Source organism: Microcebus murinus, chromosome 7 (assembly GCF_040939455.1).
Source record: "Microcebus murinus isolate Inina chromosome 7, M.murinus_Inina_mat1.0, whole genome shotgun sequence".
In the NCBI taxonomy this organism is placed as follows: domain Eukaryota; kingdom Metazoa; phylum Chordata; class Mammalia; order Primates; family Cheirogaleidae; genus Microcebus; species Microcebus murinus.
The window spans coordinates 1,973,289-1,993,276 of NC_134110.1; the positions used below are offsets into that span (position 1 = coordinate 1,973,289).

At 37.8% G+C, this 19,988-nt stretch overlaps 1 long non-coding RNA gene across 1 annotated transcript; it reads left to right on the forward strand.

The window, feature by feature from the left end:
• The first annotated feature begins 423 nt into the window (after positions 1-423).
• On the forward strand, positions 424-6,463 carry LOC105864169 (uncharacterized). Its single transcript, XR_012920000.1, has 3 exons — positions 424-716; positions 2,509-2,634; positions 5,931-6,463. It is a non-coding gene; the product is annotated as an uncharacterized LOC105864169 (long non-coding RNA).
• The last annotated feature ends 13,525 nt before the right edge of the window (positions 6,464-19,988 follow it).

The window sequence follows — 19,988 nt, forward strand, 5'->3', positions numbered from 1 at the left end:
ACCACCGACGCGCCGACCCGAGTCCGCCCGGAGACCGCGGGAAGCTGGGCGTGACGAGCCCGCCGCGCGGGAGCCGCACGGACGCCACGGTCGCGCCGCGGGGTGATGGCAGACGGAGCCCTCCTCACGGGCATGAGGGAACAACGGCATTTCGTGCAGCCCAAGGGAGAGGCATGAGCTGCCACGGGTCCCTCGGCGAGAGGGACTTGAAGCGCGTTTATCGTCGCAGACGGCAACGATTTCAGTGGTTTGGGAGAGAAGAGACACTTCGGATGTTAGTCACAAGACTCTCCTCAGGGTGCAGGAAGAGGCCTCTTCCTCAGGGCCCACCTCTGAGGGGCGGGAAACACGAGAGCCTCCCGGACACTCAGGGAGGCCAGAGACACCGGGCCTGAGGTTCCTCCCAAACCGTGGCGGGTCCACGGCCCCAGGGCTGCAGCCCACGGGAGGCTGTGAGGAAGGTCTGACAGGAACAGGACGCCACTACGGAAGCCCGCTCAGCCCAGGGCGCGCTGGCTGAACGCGCTACCTCGGGTGCAACATTTAAAGAGACACTCACTTTCGAAGTCGAGCGGGCGAAGAAACGAGCGCTTTCGCAGCTCGTAAAGAGTGAGTGTCTCCTTAAATTCCGTGCCTCGGTATGGAAGCTCACCGCTCTCCCTCCTCCTCAGGTGAACCCTGAAGGAACAGATGCGAGCGAAGGAGCCTCCTCGCAGGTATATATATACATGTGCTTCCGGTCTGTTCCCCTCTCATTTTCCCTCCAAACTTCCGCTGGAATAATCCGGTTTTGGAGGGAAGGAGGTGAGGAATGGGCGGGAACGCCGATATCTCTTCAGGAGGGCCGGAAGTGGAATGCGTTCCCGACGGAAGATCTCCATCTTCCCTGTGAAGCGAAGGGAAAATCGTGGCCGGGGGCGTCCTGGTCAGCTAGGGCTGCCACAGCAAAGCACCGCGGACCGGGCGGCTTGAGTAGCAGGCATTCATTTTCTCTCAGTTCTGGAAGATGGGATCCCCAGCTCGAGGTGCTGACGGGGTGTCTGTCAGTTTCTCCCGCGCCCTCTCTGCTTGGCTTTCTCTCCCCGTCCTCCCGCGCGCGGCCTCTCCTCCGTGAGATGACGACACCCGTCCTGTGTGGAGGGCAGTGGAGCCCTCGCGACCTTGCTTTGACCTTCACTACCTCTTCAAGGACTGTGTCTCCCAGTGGAGTCACACGGGGGTGGGGGTTAGGCTTGAACTCGTGGGTGTGGGGCGGGGGCGGCGGCGTCCCTCACCTGGGCGAGGCGGGCGGGGCGGGTTGGGGGCGCGGGGTGAGGGGTGACGAGGGCCGCAGAGAGGAGACTGACCGGGAATAAGCAAAAATGGACCGAGGCTGGGCAGAGGCCGAGGGTCGTGGGTGCGGCGTAAACATGGATGGAGACAGTGGGGGAGGGAGGGAAGGCCCCGGGGGGTGACAGGTGAGTCGGGGTGACAGGTGAGTCGCAGGAAGTGAGGACTGGCGGAGCTGAGGGACGGGGTAGTGTACAGCACGGGATACGGGAGTGACATTTCACAGACGAAATAAGCTTAGGGCTTGGTTTGGGAGTAAATGACTGAAATGGCTAAAACATAGTGTTAAATGCAGGAATATGTGGGGACCACATAAAGTTAAAAAGTGAGTGTGTTTTTTTTTTCTAAATACTAATTAAAATGATAATACTTTGAGGACTACCTAAAGAAAAACAAGTTAGTGACTAAAATAGTGATAAAGGCAATTTCTTAAAGTTCTGTTTGTGACCCCTCCCTACTCCTCCCCCCCAAGGTGAATATTAAGGACAAGAAGAGGAAAAAATAAATAAATAAAAGCAGGTTTCAGGATGAGTGTAGGCAGTTCTCCACAGAGCCTCACTATAGCTATGCACCCTTAGAAAGAGATGCTTTTATGCCAACACGTTTAAGTTCAGCACGGAGTTTAAGGGCACTACAGAGTAAGTTTTAATCTAAGCTATGAAATGAATCAGAGATAATTTTCAGTTTCTCACTGAGAGCTGTCAAGAATAATGATTTCTCTTCAATGTAATTGCCACTCTTAATTAGATCTCTGTTCCCCTGGAAGGGCTCCGGAGAAAACAGGCCCCAAAGAACAATCCCTCCTAATGTAACAGCCTCAGGGGAGAGGACCCTCTCAGGCCCAGGTCCTCCTTTGATGGGTAGAATGGTCTTTGAACAGTCTGGCCCTGGTAAAGAACAAGACTGTTAACTGTTTGCGTACTTTTCTTTTCAGATAATGTGCTGTTGTCAAAATCAAACTCTTTCTCTTTGCCTGGTGGGGTTTTGGCAAGTACACAGGGCGAGCAAGTAGGGTCACTTACGACACAGCCTTTTCCAACTATATCTGTCTGGAGGGAAGGTGCTCATTAGACCAGGAGCGTGTCCTTCCCCGGAATCAGGGCTGGAATAAACTAGAAATTGGTGCAATTTTACTTTCGGTTTACTCTGTACAGTAAATATATCTTTTTTTTATATCAGGGTGCCTGGCAGAAAATACAATTGATTTGGCCAAAACCTTCAAATAGATTTGGAAGACATGGATTAAAGAGTTATGCAGTCATTGTGTAACATTTTGGGAAAATCACCAACCCTTTAGATGAAAAGGTAATGTAAACAGTTGAGGTAGGAGCCAGAAAATGTTTAATGTGATGATGAGTTTGCCAACTCCTAAAGTAGAAAATGTGTATGTCTTGGGGGGAGGGGGAGAAAGGGCATTTATTGAAACCTTAAAATTTATACCCCCATAATATGCCAAAATAAATAAATAAAAAAGAAAAAAATCCTGCTCAAATGAAAAAAAAAAAAAGAAAATGTGTACGTCTTTATCATTGACATTATATAGTCCTTGCAGTGGTATAAAAAATAGTATTTTAATTAATTCCACCATTTTTCTTTTTTTCAAATTCATTAATTATTATAAATTTAATAAGAATTCTCTCATGCCTTAATTTGGTTTATTATGTTGTCCTTTTTTCTAACTTTTAGTTAAATTCTTAAATTTTTATTGTCTTTTTCTTAACCAGTTGATATTTAAGCAATTGAAGCCATACGTTTCCCTTTAAGTATAGCTTTGGCTTTTACTATTAAGCTAAAATTATAATATGTAATGTTTTCATTGATATGTAGAGCTCTGGCTGTTTTAATTTTAGATTATTTAGAAAACAATCTTAATTTATTCTTTGACCCAGGAGAGCTTTAGATGAATTTCATATTTAAATTTTCTTGTGGTTTCATTGTACAGTATTTGTTTTGTTCTTTTTTTGTAATTAAATGTATCTGCTTTTCACACTATGGCTACAGAATGTAATCTTTATAATTTCCATTATTGAGGTTTTATTTGTGACCTAACATGTAATTGATTTTGTACATGTTTCATGGGAACTTAAAAACAATGTACATTTTTGCTTCTCTGATTATAAGAATTAAAGCCTATATATTTCAATCTTATTAATTACATTTTGAAGTTCCTCTATTTTCCTAGAGGATTTTTTGTTTGTTTCTGCTGCCCAGTATCCACCTTCTCTAACTGATATTATAGAACCTCATTGTTTTTAATTGAGATACAATTATTAATAATACACAATAAAATACCTAGATCTTAAGTGTTCAGTTTGATGAATTTTCACATCTGTAAAAACCCATACAACCATCATTTAAAACAAACTATAGAACACTTAATTTGCTCCAAAAACTCTCTCCTGTTCCTTTTGTGTCAATTCCCCTTTCCTAACCACTGCCTGCCCAGAAATTTGATTCAACTTTGGAAGGAGCAATGTTCTCCCCCTGCATCTTACTAGATTTAGGTACACTTATCAGAAACAAATGGGCTGGGCTCTGTGGCTCACACTTGTAATCCCGGTGCTTTGGGAAACCAGGACAGGAGGATTGCTTGAGGCCAGGGGTTTGAAGTTCAGTATTCTATGATCGCATCACTGCACTCCAGCCAGTAACAGAAGAAGACTCTGTCTTTCAAAAACAAACAACAACAACAACAACAAAAAAGAACAAAAACAGAAAAAAAAAAAAGAATTACAGTGACTCAAGTAAGGGAGAAGTTCATAATTTTGATTGTCATAGTAAAAGAAGTCTGGAGATACACAGTCCAGGATCCAGCTTTCTACCTCATTATGTTAGCACATAGTCTCCACCTTCAAAATCACCTTCTAGTTTCATGATGGGCTCTATGGCCAAAACCAACATATTCCAGAAAACAGAAGGAAGAAGGAGAACTGCTGAGTCAGAGCTTGGAAACAATTTTCCTGAAGGCTCACTCAAAAACTTCCATTTATGTTTGGTGGACCATACTCCTCTGTGAGGAACGCAGAGGAAATGTCTGAGTTCTGTTTTTGCTTTTGTTTTCAAAGCAGGGCATGTTGATACACTTGCAAGGATACAGGGGTTTCAGTCAGGAAGAAGGAAGATCAGAAGAATGGCTATTGAACAGAGTCCCAGAGCCCCTGTCACGTCCACCCTTAGTCTAGATCCTGATGAAGTTGGTCTCTTCCCCAGCTCCAAGCCTGAAGCATGTGACCTCTGCCTGATCCAACCAGTGTATTCCACTCTCCTGGCCATAAACGATTGTTTCAGGATGTGCCAATCAGGACCAGCAAGTCTCAGTTCCATGGTGTTTATCAGAGAAGACTCCCCTTTCCCATAGGATCTGGAATTGGCCACCTTGAGATCATGAAGGAAGAGGCTGTCTAAAACGGACTCATCATGGAAAAGAGTGTGGCAAAGAGACAGTCAGAAACCATGTTCTGGTTCACGGTCAACCCCTGACCTCAGGCTGCCACTGGAGTTTTCCTTGTATGAACTGATAAATCCCCCTTTATCTGAAATCAGTGTGGTTGCACTTTTCTACTATTTGTAGAAGAAAGAATCCTAAGTGAAACACTTACCAATGTTTTGTGTACTTGATAAATAGAAAGACTAATGGGTGTGTCATGTTTTCTCCAAACAAATGTGACCTTTTCCTCCTATGAATTTTGTTTAATATATTCTATGTCTATGCTACTTGGGTTTTCTCGTGTGTGTGATTCTTTACCTATACTTTGTATTTTTCTTAACAATTAGAAATGTGTCTTTTGTCTTGTTGACTTATTTTTGCCTCAGTTGCTACTTTGTTACTGATACTGTCCACCTGACTTTGTTTGGATTTGCCTGATATCTTTGCCTCCCTGTTATTTCACCTTATCTGTCCTATCCACCACTGTATCTCTGAGGTCTAGCGCCATGAGGATGCTCAGTAAATATTTCTGGAATAATCACGTGGGGTTTGGTTTTGAAAGATAAATCTTCAAGATGGAATAATTAGCATGTTCTACTTGTAATTTTCTTTAATAGATTTGTTTTCTTTGCTGTTTCATTCTTTTCCTCCTTTCTTGACAGATTTTTATATGTTTAGTCTTTTATATTATCTCATTATTTGGAAGTAATGAATACTACATTTTTAGTCTTCATTTTAATTTTTCTTAAAAAAAATTTTACATCTTTGTTTCCACACACCATGACCTGACGATAAGCTGACATACTTATTTATTTATTTATTTATTTATACTTACCTAAATAGTAAGTATCAGTATGGAGTCAAATGCTTCTAAAAAGATACAATTTACTCCTGAAACTAATTCCAATGAAAAAATTAACAATGATATTAGTTTTTAAAAAGTAAGGTGAAAAAATAGATTCAAATGGTGGGGCTCAGCTAGAGGAAGGAAGTCTTTATTTTGGATTGTAAAAATGAAGAGGTATGGAGAATTTTAATGAAATCTCAAATGCCTGTATTTGTTAGTATTCTCTCCCAGCATCAGTAGATTTTTATTTTGGGCACTATGGGTTCTATGGCTGTGTATTTCCCTCTTCTCTCCTCTAAGCCTGGAAATCCTTTGTCTTTATTATAGTCGGTGTCACACAGATAAGGTATTTAGAAGAACTATCATTTGTACTCTACACCTGGAACAAATTCTAGGACATGTGTGCCAAGGACTGAGGATTTAAAAAGATACAAAGAAACACATTAATTTGAAAACAAAGAAATGCACACGATCACAACTCTGTATTTAGTGCGCCATGTGTGCCTGGCCTGAGTATGCCTATAATTGGAAATCATCTCAGTTTTCTGCAAAGCCCAGAGTATGGCTTCAGCGTGACCAATGCACCATGAATAAATGGCCCGTTATAATATACTTCAGTTACTCCAGCCTGTCTATAATTCTGTTGGTTGCAGGAAAGGACAAAATTCCTCCAGACCTTTGGGGCCAGAGTTCAGCAGGAAGTTACAACACTGTGATGTTCTTTCTCTCTCTTTGCCTGGAATTAGGCGCTGTTGGCCTGAGTAAGGCCCTGTATTCTTGGGTTGCCTGCAGAGGATGACAGTAGACCTCCCATTAATGATCCAAAAACTAAAGGAGATGTGATTTTGTTGATTTTGTTCCCTGAGGTGATGAAGTGATTCATGTAGGTTCCAAGTATATTACAATTCCTGGAATTATTTTGTATGACACTTCCTTTTAAGTGATTAAACATATTTTATTAGGTAACACATGACTACTTGCTCTCATCAAAAAAAATTAAATAATATAAAATAAATAGAGTTCTATCTTTATTCCCCTATTCTCCTTCCCTATAGTTGAGTGGACACCTTAAGGACCCTCTTTTTCACTTAGTGCCTGTGAGACCTTGAACAAGTTACTATTGTCTCTGTGCTTCATTTTTTTAAATCTGTAAAACAAGGATAATAGCAGCAACTGCTTCATGAGGTCTTTGTAAGGATTGATGGATACAATTCTCATAAAGTCTTTTGAATAGCCCTGGCTTGTAGTAAACTCTTTTAATAAATGCTGATTATTATTGTTGTTAATAATATCCTTTCATGCTAGTCTTACATTTTGTCATAAATGGGATCACTTTCTATTATGTATTTGTCTCATGACAACTTTTTCTTAGAGATATTTCCCTTTCTGAACTTGTTTCTCTGTAATAGTTGCATAATTCATAATGTGAGTGTATCATGATTGCTCCAATCACTCATCTATTAGTAGAGATTTGGGTATTGTTTTAGATTTTTAATGTTACAAATAATGCTGCAATGATCAACTTTGTGTATGTTTTCTTGTGCATTTACTTGTAAGAATACTTCATATTTCTAGCTGTAGAATTATTGGGTCAAAGGATATATACATTTTCAATTTTGATAAGTATTGCTGAATTTTCCTTTCCCAAAGTTATACCAACTTGTACTCAACCCACCAGCTATTGAGTGATAATTGCTTTTCTCTTGCTTCATCATTGTTTAAAATATTCTTTTCCTTTTCCCCTAAGTTTTGGAAAAAATTCTCAGTCTTTCACTTTTTTTCATACCTTCTAACAATTTTTAGAGCAACTAATGAAAATACAAATCTAGTACTTTTTTAAACTATAAACAAGCAAAGTACTTTTAAAAACTATACTAGGACTATAACATTATTGTTGTTCAGAAATTTTCCTCAATAAAACTTTGGACATTGGTCTCATAACTTTGGGAGAGGTGGTTGCTGTTGTGATTTTCATTGTCATTTTTTTGTTTGTTTGTTTGTTTGTTGTTGTTTATATCTTGAGAAGCTTGTGTTCACAAACATAGAATATTTAATTTGGACATGGAATATTGGAATTAAAATCAGAATTTCTCTGGATAAATTGTATTATAAGGAGTATGGCCTATCAAGAGATGTTGTCTCCTGGGTTCAGCAAGCAACCTCATGCACAAGTGGGATACAGGACATGTGGGTTACCAGCCATGCCTGGGTAAGCCAATTTCCTTTTGTTCAATTGGGACTCATTAGGTTCATGTGCCATTATCTCATAGAGATCACCCCTGCCAGGCTGGCCTCCTTCATGGGCACCAAGTTGTGGTGGACACAGCTCATTTCCTTTGGCTAATCCATAGAGCTGCAGTGGTATCACTGATGCACAGGGTAGGAGAGTTTAGCTCAACAGACAACTCAACACATGTGGCCTGAACTATTGCCAAATATGCAAAGCCACAAGCTTGCTAAAATGGTGGTCAAATAAAGGAATGAAGGACCCTTGTTTGTAGCTAGGAGTTGCACTGCGGTGTCTCCTTATCCCATCATCATCCCTAGAACAGTGGTTGGAATCTTTTTTTTTAAATCACATATTTCAATTTTAGATAATGTTGATGGACTCCCTGCTGTTAGCATTCTCACAGATCCAGCAACCTTCCAGTCTTCACCTTTCAATGTAATTACATTGCTGCTTTATTGATCTAAATGTTTGCATAGAAAGATTCTGGAATACAGTTTTTAAAAACAGTGATTTTTTTTCCCTCCAAAATAATACACTCAAGAAGGCTCTATATCTTGAGGATATTTTGAGACTTTGTGGACTGTGTAGTTCGCATTCCCACGGTGTAAGCTTGTTATATCTGAGACTCTGTCTCCAGCTCCCAACGCAAGTACTCTGACTTCAATGCTCTCTTATGTCTACTGACTTCAGATAAAGGTGTCACACAATTCTGGAAGGAGTTGTTTGCATCAGAATACCATAAAACCTAGGTGAGGGTAACAGCACCCTCATTATGGACCGAACTAGATACACAGTTTACATGAAGAGTTAATTACAGTGCACGTTTTCTACAGACGACGAATAACACAAAATACAGTCCTGGTATTAGCTCTCAATCTCTTGTCCTTAGGGAATTGGCAAATTCGTGATCCAGATGTGGCAGAGAAAAATGTTTTTGCTTTGGCCCAGACTGGGTCCTATCCTTCCTTAGTCTTTTTAATTCTGCATTATCTATGGAATGTCTTTTGTTTCTCCGACATTCATGTTCCTATCGTCATTGGAATGGTAACCTTCTGGCGTTTGAAAACAAACAAACAGCAAACAAAAATGACTCTGTTTCTCTGTTGTCAGTAGCTCAAGATTTATTCTCATAAAGTGCAGACTCTTCACAAACTTTCTATCTCTCAGCTTCCCTTTTTTTTTAGCTGGACACTTGACAGATTTCTGCAAACCTTAGGGTTTGCTTTGTGCACACTTCAAAATAAATGCTGGGTACCTGTTTAACACAGACAGGCTTCTCCATCTAGGCCATGTCCCTGCTCTGCTCTGCATGCTTTTTAATTCACATTTTGTGTCCCTCTGAGCTGAGCTCTGGCAGCAGCAGGGATTTTATGTGGTTATAAAACCACTCTGTCTTTTGTGAGAAGACAACAGGTCTGGGTAGAGTTCAATGTGAAAAGCTATGCTCTGGGCGGAAGTTATTTATTTTATGATACTGCCAGTGTCTCTCGCTTCTAAGCATTTCCCTGGTTTTAGCACATCATGGTTTTATTTTGGCTTTTTTGAGTTAACCTTCCCACAAAGCACTCTCACCTCTGCCTGAAAGACATTTTGGGGGTGGTCACGTAGCCATAGACCAAAGATATCTTATAATGCTATTGTGGAAAGAATTTGGGGGCCCAGTTTCAGACCATTATTCATAATCCCCAAATGATGCCACTGCCTAATCTTCCTGGATACACTGGACATTCATGTCAAATCCAGGTCAGATTCTGTGTGGGAGAAGAGAAGGAAGCTCAGAGTTGTTGAATTCTCACGTGCCAAATAGTAGACTTATTTCTCTCATTTAATTCTCTTAACAAATAAGCAGACATCATTCTCATTCTTCTAATAAAGAAACTGAGCCCAGAAGTGTTTACACAACTTATCTAAGGTCACCATCTAGTAATCAATGGAATCGCTCAGGTCTGTCCGATTCCAAAGCCTATAATTTTCACGCTCAACGTAATGCATTTACCAGAAGTATAAATGTGAAAGGGGCTGGGGACCAGTTTTTAAATGACTCCTGAATGTTTATAACATTCTTTACTTCAGACTGATGTTGCTGCTTCCTAGCTGGGGTTAGTTAAGACAGGTCAGGGTCTGAGCGCCACAAGGAAATTCTTACTAAGATCCCAGGGGTACCCAGGAATCCACGTGGTACTTATTAGGAAGATTTTGCAAATGAATCGCTTTGAGGATTTTAGTGGAGGAAGTCAGTCTGGGAGACCCTCCTGCGCCATATGGGCTGCATTTCCCTCAATGGGGTCTTTGTTGTGCAGCAGCTCTGGAAGCAGGTCAGGCCGTGGTCAGCAGGGGAAACACCGGGCTGGGCCCCGAGCTGTCGTCCCCCCACTTTGCTTTGGACAGGGTACAAGAAATCCTTTATAGGCTGGTGCGGTGGAAACTGATGGAAGCCAGCTTTGTTCTATTTCTGTAATACATTTCTGCTTGAGTTAATTCTATGGAAAAAAATAGTCAGTGGGGCTGTGTGTTTATATAGGCCCCTCATCTCACTGCTCTGCGCCAAGTTCCCCGAGTCTGCAAGGAAGTGAAGCCAGACACGCTCAGCGTCCTGGGTCCTCACCCCTGTGACCTCTTAAGCTTTCCAAGTTTACCCAGGTCTCTCACGGCGGCATTTGCATGGAAATTGATCTCTCAGCTCCTGGCTTTTGGCAGGAGGACACTTCCTTCATATGGAAAAGTGTTTAATACCAATTTAATGGTCTGTCTAGCCACTGTACGCCCTAGCCCGCCCTCCTCCCTCCATGCCCACTGGCACAGAGCATGGAAATCTAACTTTTAATCACCCTTTTAAAAATGCTCTGAAACTTTCTTTTCAGTGTGTCCACTGCTTTTCTAATGAGGGTTCTCCGACACTCCCTTTTAATCCAGCAAAGGATCACTGCTACTATAAATTAAAGTGATGTCCTTAACACATTCATATTATTTTTTAGCATCTCTTATTCTCATTAAACATAATTGCAGACAGGGCGGAGGTTTTTTTTTTCCTTCCTTGCATAGCCAAGAACCAAAGCAAGTGGAAATAATTTTGTTGATGACTGATAAAATAATGCCTTGTGTTTGAGTTTAAAGTATAAAACTAATAAAGGCTAATATGAGGAAAAGGAGTATGTATAGTGAACATTTTCTGGACTTGAAGAATCAGGTAGACACTAAATTACACATTTGAGCAAATCATGGCATTATTAATGATGCTTGTACACATAGTGGAAAATTAAGAATGCCAAGAATACCAGGAGAGTCTTCCTATAAATATAATACAGTCTACTATAAAGTAAGTATGATATGGCTATATGTTACTTATATTACTTAAAAGGGAATTATCAATTTTATGATTTAACCCTAGCCAAGTTTTGCTTTTGTTGATAATTGTTGCTTTGTTTTTATTTTTCTGCATCATTATTGTTAAACTGTCCAATTTTTAAATACATTTAATTGTAGTCAAAATAGCTAGTCCTGATTGCCAGCAATGTGCTGGGAAACCTTGGAGAACCACTTACTATTTCTGGTTCCCCAAAGATTCTTTTATTCTTCAAAACACTTATGATTCCATTATTCCCAGCAAGCCCCCATTAAATTAAATGTCCTGAAAAGAACTGCCTTACCCCCGATAAACTGAGCTACTCATTCTTGCTTACCACTTGGTTTCTTATTTTTACATTTTAATATACTACATAATTACCATTTTAACAGCAATAGAAGAAGAAGAGGAAAAAATTAGGAAAATTTCCCCAAGTCCTCACTGTCATAATATATTATCCTTCTCCATGTATGGGAATTTCTCTGTCATATTTTCACATATGCACACACAACTTTTTCATAGTTAATAGTTTCAGCAAAATATGTTTTGCCTTTTACTGAATATTATATTCTATGCATTTTCTGTGTTGCTGAAAAATTCAGTCATTCAACAAATATCTCTTATATGGACTTTGAAGAGCCAACTAGTATAAAAATCATAATTACCTTTTATGAAGAAGACCCCAAAGGCAATCACAGCAACAACAAAAATAAATAAATGGGACCTGATAAAATTAAAAAGCTTCTGCACAGCCAAGGAAACCATCACAAGAGCAAACAGACAACTTACAGAACGGGAGAAAATATTCATATGCTACACATATGATAAAGGGCTGATAACTAGAATCCATATAGAACTCAGGAAAATCAACAAGAAAAAAATCGAACAACCCCATTAAAAACTGGGCAAAGGACATGAATAGAAACTTTTCAAAAGAAGACAGACCAATGGCCAACAAACACATGAAAAAATGGTCAACATCTCTAATCATCAGGGAAATGCAAATCAAAACCACAATGAGATATCACTTATCTCCAATGAAAATGGCTTCTGTCAAAAAGTCCCAAAACAATAAATGTTGGCATGGATGCATAGAGATAGAAATACTCATACACTGCTGGTGGGCTGCAAACTAGTTTAACCTTGGTGGAAAGTAATATGGAGATACCTCAAAGAGCTAAAACTACCATAAAATAGTAGAACTTTTTCCAGCAATCCCATTACTGGGCATCTACCCAAAAGAACAAAAGACACTCTATAAAAAAGACATCTGCACTAGAATGTTTATAGCAGCACAATTCACAATTGCAAAGATGTGGAAATAATCCAAGTGCCCGTCAATACATGAGTGGATTAATAAAATGTGATTATATGTATACCATGGAGTTCTCCTCAGCCACAAAAACAATGGCGATCTAGCACCTCTTGTATTATCCTGGATGGACCTGGAGCCCATTCTACTAAGTGAAGTATCATTAGAATGGAAAAACAAGCACCACATCACCAAATTGGTATTAACTGATCAACGCTTAAGTGCACTTATAGTAGTAACATTCAGAGGGTGTCAGGCAGGTGGGAGGAGCAGGAGGGGATGGATATATTCATACCTGATGGGTGCGGTGCACACTGTCTGGGGGATGGACATGCTGGAAGCTCTGACTCGGGTGGGGCAAAGGCAGTATATGTAACCTAAACATTTGTACCCCTGTAATATGCTGAAATAAAAAAAAGGCTGTATAATATCTGTATAACATACCATTAAGCAGCATAATTTATTAAAGTACACACTTTCATCAGATGTTTAGGTTTTCAATTTCTATACTATAAATAAAGCAAAAATGTAGGTCTTCTTGCATCCAGTTCTTTTCTCATATGGACTGCTCCCAACTCTCACATCCTGCTTGGGATGTTTTGATGGTATCATTACTCTCTCAGAGGTATTTCCAGTTACAGCAGTGCTGGGTGAGAATTCCAGCTCACCTGCCTACTAGTCCTTAATAATACTTGTTGTGATGATAAAGAGTAATGGAAAATGAAAGCATACAATCTAATAACTAGGATGTAGTAGACTCTCACTGGGATTTGATTTTACTTAATTACAAAATTATATTTCAAAACTCATAGAAAATGTAGGCCAGGCATGGTGTTGTGCACCTGTAATCTCAGCCATTCAGGAGGCGCAATAGGAGGACTGCTTGAGCCTACGAGTCTGAGACCAGCCTGGGCAAAATAATGCTACTTCATTGCAAAAAAAAAAAAAAATCATAGAAGTTTATATTGCTACTGGTAATATATGAGAGTATCAATACCACCAAAATCTCACAAATCTTATTTATTTTTCATATTTTGAAAATTGACAAGGCACCAACTGGTGCCTTGTGTTGCGATTTAAAAAAAATTTTTATTGAAATTAATATGAAGAAATGCAAAAATCAGAAATTGCAGCCTGATGAATTTTTACAAAGTGAACATACCCATGAAGTAATAGAATATTATCATATTATCAGTATCTTATAAGCCTCTTCAGGCCTCTTCCTGTCATTACCTCGTGGCCAAAGATAACCAATATTCTAACATCTATCACTGTAGGTTAATTTTGCCAGTTTTTGAAATTTTTATGAATGGTATCATATAGTATGTATTATTTGTCTGGATTAGATACTCATGTTTATGAAATCCATGTTGCATGTGGCAGTAGTTCTTTTATTCCGCAGTACAAATATATCACATCCTACTTATCCATTCTACTATTAATAAACATTAAATCATTTCCAATTTGGGGCTCTTACAAATAACTGCTGCTATGAATGTTTTTATATATGTCTTGGAGTTCATACATAATATAAATTTATGTTGGGTCTATTCCTAGGAGTGGAATTTCTGGGTTATACAGAATGCATTGTTCAGCTCTAATAGCTATTGCCAAACAGTTTTCCAATGGTTGCGATTTATATTCCCAGCAGATGTATTGAGAATTCCAGTTGTTCTAGTTGTTCCACATCATCACCAACACTAAGGAGTTTCCACCTTTTTCGTTACAGACATTCTGGTGTTGCAGCTTTCTGGCATATGTGTGGTGGCATCTCACAGTGGTTTTACTTTGCATTGCCCTGGTGTCAAATAATGAGCATTTTTTTCACGCCCTTATTGGCCTTTCCAATACCTTGTAGCATTGAGTATCTGTTCAAAATTTTACCCCCTTTTTATTCCTCTTGGATTGTCTTTTTTTCTGACTAATTTTTGCATGTTTATCATATTCTGAATGCAAGTTATTTTCAAATGTACTATAAATATATTCTAATGTGGCTTATCTTTTTACTTCCTTAATGATGTTTTATGATAAACAGAAGTTATTAATTTTAAAGCAATTTAACTAACTATTTCTTTTCTTTCACAAATAGCACTTTTTTGTGCCTTATTCAAGAAGTCTTTGTCTGTTAGTGCTATTTGATGAAAAGGATTATTGACTTACCTACAGTTCATCTGGATTAATTATTGTGAAGTAAAGCAGGGTCAAGTTTGGATGTTTTTATATATGGCTATCAGAGCTATAAACACTCAATACTGAGCACCAGCTCAGCTGCACTATGCCATCTTTGTCATAAAGCAAGTGATCAGATATGCATTTGGTCTTGTTCTGGACTCTAATCTATGCCATTGGTCTATCGTCCATATATGTCCCAATTCCATACTGCCTTTAGTATTGTGGTCTGTAAGTCTTCATATTTGCCAGTGTACATTTTCTAACTTTGTTGTTCTTTTAACTATTTTGAATTATTCAAGAATAGTTAATTATTTATATACTTTAATGCTTTATTCTCAATTGTTTATAATTCCATATACATTTTAATAATCCATTTTCAATTTCTACACAAAAGAGTAGGCTAGTTCCTGTTCCAAAATAGCAGTGTAGAAGCAAGGTGGTTTCCTAGATAGAAAACCAAAAACAAACATACAGCCCCAAGATTGTCGTCAGCAATATCTCAGAACTCAAATAGGAGGAGGTGGTAGTTCCTGGGACCCCAGAGAATTGAAAAAACTCTGAGAAAATGGTAAGAGACTCAGATTTCCATATCCATGATGCCCCTCTCTCCAATCTGTCCACACCAAGAACATGGACAATTTCCCCCCAACTCATGGTTTCTACACTGGAAAAAGTGAGATCCAGGTAGATGATCAGCTTCTCCACCATCTTGAGTTCGCTTTCAGGATACCTGTCCCTGTCTTAATCCATAGGAAGCACTGAGAGTGCATGAAAGTAGATATATCTCTGTGGACAGAAAGAAGCAAAGGGAGGAGGCTAGATTACCACTCCAGCTCTAGAAACTCTGCTGTGCAACTCAGCCAAAGGGGATGCAAAATAGAAGTGACTATTCAGCTAGACCATGCTACAGGAGCTATGTTTCCATAGGTCGCCCAGGCATGACCTTTCTAGCTGGCCTTCCACATTGCTGGGATACATTCTTTGGAACCTATCCTGGGACAGGCAGCACTCCAATTCTTTCCTGCAGCTGAAGTAAATGTGGGCTTTAGGCACCATCTAGTGTCAAAAAGGAGGCAGCAACCTAGTGAAAATATAAAAAAGAAATTCAACACATAAATTACAAAAAATCTCTAAACAAGCATATCCAATAAGAGCCAAAACAAGCCAGGCAGAGAAGGCTGGAATAAAAAAGTAATTCTTCAATGCAAAGACATAGATGCACATCCACAAAAAACAATGGCAAACAAGGAAACAAGACCTCCTCAAATGGACAATGCAAGGAACCAATGACTGACCCTGATGACGTGGTAATATGTGAGCTCTCTCAACAAGAATTCAAAATAGCAGTTTTAAGAAAACTCAGTGATCACCATAATAACACAGAAAAGCAACTCAGAAATTTATAAGAGAAATATAACAAAGAGATTGAAATAATAAAAAAAAGTAGAAATCTTGGAACTGAGAAATACATTTGCTGAACTGAAAAAAATCATTAGAGGCTTTCAACAACAGTATGGATCAAGCAGATGAAGGAATCAATGAGCCAGAAGACAGGCTATTTGAAAATACTCAGTGAGAGGAGAAAATAGAATGAAAAGGAATAAAGATTGCCCCTGAGATATAGAAAATTACCTCAAAAGACCAAATCTAAGAATTATTGATGTTAAAGAGAGAGTTGAGCAAGAGCAAGGGGTGGGAAGCTTATTCAAAGAAATGATAGCAGAAAACTTTCCAAAACTTGAGGAAGAGATAAATATCCAGGTATAGGAAGGTCGCAGAATACCAGAGAGATTCAACCCAAATAAGACTACCCTAAGGCATATAGTAACCAAACACTCAAAAGTCAAGAACAAAGAGAGGATCCTCAAAGCAGCAAGAGAAAAGAAGCAAATAACATATAAAGGAGCTCCACTTCATCTGGCAACAGACTTCTCAATGAGAACCATACCAACCAGGAGGGAGCAGGATGACATTTGTTAAATGCTGAAAGAAAAAAAAAACTACCATCAGAGAATACTGTAACCGGCAAAGCTATCTTTCAATATGAAGGAGAGATAAAGCTTCCCAGACAAACAAAAGCTGAGAGAACTAACCACCACCAGACCCATCTTGCCAAAAATGCTAAAGGGTATTTTTCAATCTAAAAGAAAAAAACACTAACATACAAAAAGAAAACATTTGAAAATACAAAACCCACTGGTAAAATTAAGTACACAGACAAACCAAGAATATTCTAATACTGTAACCGTGGTGTGAAATCCACTCATAATCCTAGCATGAAGCCTAAAAGATAATAAATATATTAAAATCAATAATAACTAAAGAAACCTGTTCAGAGATAAGCAATATAAAAATGTGTAAACTGAGACAACAAAAAGTCAAAATGTGGAGAGGCAAATGAAGATAAGTGTAAGCGGTTTTTTATCAGTTTTTTCCTTGTTTCTATTCTTTTCACTGTGATATAATATAAGCTTTCATCTCTTTACAATAAGTTGTGATATTTATAAGATGTTTCTTATAAGCCTATTGATGATTATGATGCAAAAACCTATAATGGATTCACTAAAAGTAAAAAGCAATAAATTGAAACATGCAATAAGAGAATATCACTTAACAACAAAGGAAAATAGTAAGAAAGAAAGGAGTTAAAAAACAACCAGAAAACAACAACAAAAAGCAGTAATAAGTCCTTACTTATCAGTAATAACACCAAATGTAAATGGACTCAATTCTCCAATTAAAATACAGAGTGGCTGAATGGTTAAGGAAAAAAGACTTAACTATATGCTGCCTTCAAGAAATCTACTTCACTTAAAAAGACACACAGACTTGAAGTGAAGGTACAGAAAAATATATTCAATGCAATTCAGCAAGAAGATATAACAATTATAAATATCTGTGTACCCAACACCTGAGCACCCAAGTATATAAAACAAACATTAATAGATCTAAAGGAAGAGACAGACTGCAATACAATAATATTAGGAGACTTCAACATCCCAAACTCAGTAATGGAGTGATCATACAGACAGCATGTCAACAAAGAAATACCATAAACTATACACTAGACCAGATAGGCTTAATGGACATTATAGAACATTTAGCACAGCTGCTACAGAATACACATTCTTTTCATCAGCACATAATAGACCATATGTTAAGCCACAAAACAAATCTAGTCAAGTTCAAAAAACTAAAAATTATATCAATTATCTTTTCTGAGCACAATGGAATAAAACTAGACATCAATAACAAGAGAAAATTTAGAAACTACACAAACACATGGAAATTAAACAACATTCTCCTGAATGACCAATGAGCCAAAGAAGAAATTAAGAAGAAAATGAAAACATTTCTTGAAACAAATGAAAATGAAGATGGGGATAAAATGTACCAGAATCCATAGAGTGCAGTAAAAGCATTACCAACAGAGAATTTTATATCCATAAATACCTACATCAAAATAGTAGAAAGACTTCACATAAACAACCTAACAATGCTGCTCAAGGAACTAGAAAAGCAAGAACAAACCAGACTCCAAATTAGAAGAAGGAAAGAAGGAATAAATATCAGAGCAGAAATAAATGAAATTGATAAAAAAAAATACAGAGGATCAATGAAATAAAAGGTTGGTTTTTAAAAAAGACAAACAAAATTGAAAAACTTTTAGCTAGACTAATTAAGAAAAAAGAGAGATGACCCAAATAAATAAAATTAGAGATGAAAAAAGGAACATAACAACTGAGACCACAGAAATAAAAAGAATCATTATAGACTATTATGAACAACTATACACCAACAAATTGGAAAACTTACAAGAAATGGATAAATTCCTGGACATCCACAACCTACCAAATTAAACTATGAAGAAATAGAAAGCCTCAGCAAACAAAGAGTAATAAGATTAAACCCATAGCAAAAAAGTCTCCCATGGAAGAAAAGCCCAGGACCTGATAGATTCACTGTTGACTTCTACCAAACATTTAAAGAAGAACAAATACCAGTAGTACTCAAACTCTTTAAAAAACTGAAGAAGAGGGAATACTTCCAAACTCATAAAGCCAACATTACCCTGATATCAATACCAGACAAAGACACACAACAACAACAAAAGAAAACTATAGGCCAACATCACTGATGAACATAGTTGTAAAAATCCTCAAGAAAATACCAGCCAATGCAATTTAACAACACATTAAAAAGATCACTCACCATGATCTAGTGGGATTTATCCCATGGATGCAAAGATGGTTCAGCATATGCAAGTCAATGAACATCATACATTGCATGAACAGAACCAAGAACAAAAACTATATGATCATATTAATAGATGATGAAAAAGCATTTGATAAAATTCAATATCCCTTTATAATAAAAACCCCAAACAAAGCGGGTATAGAAGGAACATACCTCAAAATAACAAAGGCCACCTACCAATGCAATAAGGCAAGGAAAGAATAAAAGTCATAAGTATATGGAAGGATAAATAAAACTGTCATTATGCATAGAAAACATGATTGTGATGAAGAAAATCCAAGATAATGTGCAGATAAAATGTTAGAATTAATAAATGAATTTAATAAGTTTACGGTTAACAATATTAATCATCAATAATACCCCCATACAGCAGTGGCAAATAATTAGAAAATTAAATTTAAATGACACATTTGCAATAATATATTTAAAAAACCACAAAATACTTAAGAAAAAATGCAACACAAAAGAAATGCTACCACATGAAAACTCAGATTTCAGGAAGGAATAAATAGCACTAGAGATAGTAAATATTAATATTAGGGTAATTTAAAATATTTTTCCTTTCTTTTCATAAATCCTCTAAAGGTCAATTGACTGTTTACATAAAAATAAAAACAATGTATTCTTATTTAATAACAGGAATAAAATTCTTGAGATAATAGCATACAGGACAGGAGAGAACGTAAATGGAATTATATTATTGTAGGTTCCTACAATGCACATGAAGAATATATTAATTCTAGGCAACCATGAATTATGTATTTATTATGACCCTGAGAGCAACTACTTTAAAAAGTAGAAAGAAGTTAAATAACCAAAATAAAAGATAGACAAAAATAGTAAAAATGTATAAAATAAGGAATAAAAAATAAAAAGAATAGGAAATAAATAACAAAATGATAAATGTAAGTCCAACTGTCTTGATAATTACATTAAATGGAAATGAATTAAACATTCATTAAAGGATATAGATTTTTAGATTGAATGAAAAGCAAGATCCAACTCCAAGTTGTTTACAAAGAGACACACTTTAAACTGAAGGTTCAAAGCCAAAGGGTAGAAGAAGACATA